Raw genomic sequence first — 562 nt, 5'->3', positions numbered from 1 at the left:
ACGCGTACGCGTGGTTGACGCGTGCGCGTCGGTTGGCAAATGTTTAATCCACGCGTTAGCGTGCATGACGCTTGCGCGTCGATGAAGTTTTTGAGGCCATCCACGTGTGCGCGTGGAGTGCGCGTACGCGTGGACCTGTCTTCATCCCAAAGTTGATTTTTGAGTTTTAAAAGCCAAATTTCATACTTCTAAGCCTCCGATCTCACCACTTATATCTTAAATCATTATGATATGTCTAGCTATGAGAAGAAAGGCTAGTGAATGAGGTAACTTGCGAGTGAAGCAAGGGAAAAATGAATGATCATTGGGGATCAAGCATGATTATGTGAGATGCGGAGGATGGTGGTGGAAGTGCTGGTTATACCATTGGCCGAAAGGCCGTAATTGTTTATATATTGGCTGGTTCTGGATTGAACCGTGAGCCGGAATAGCTGTGTATGCTATGAATATTGGCTGGTTATGGATTTAACCGTGAGCCGGAATGGCTGATATGGATGTTGATCCATGGATGAAAATTCATGAATGTTTATGCTGAATTATTGATAATTGTGATTTGCACTTC

The sequence above is a fragment of the Arachis duranensis genome, chromosome 4 (assembly GCF_000817695.3).
Source record: "Arachis duranensis cultivar V14167 chromosome 4, aradu.V14167.gnm2.J7QH, whole genome shotgun sequence".
Lineage (NCBI taxonomy): Eukaryota > Viridiplantae > Streptophyta > Magnoliopsida > Fabales > Fabaceae > Arachis > Arachis duranensis.
This window is presented reverse-complemented; position numbering follows the sequence as displayed.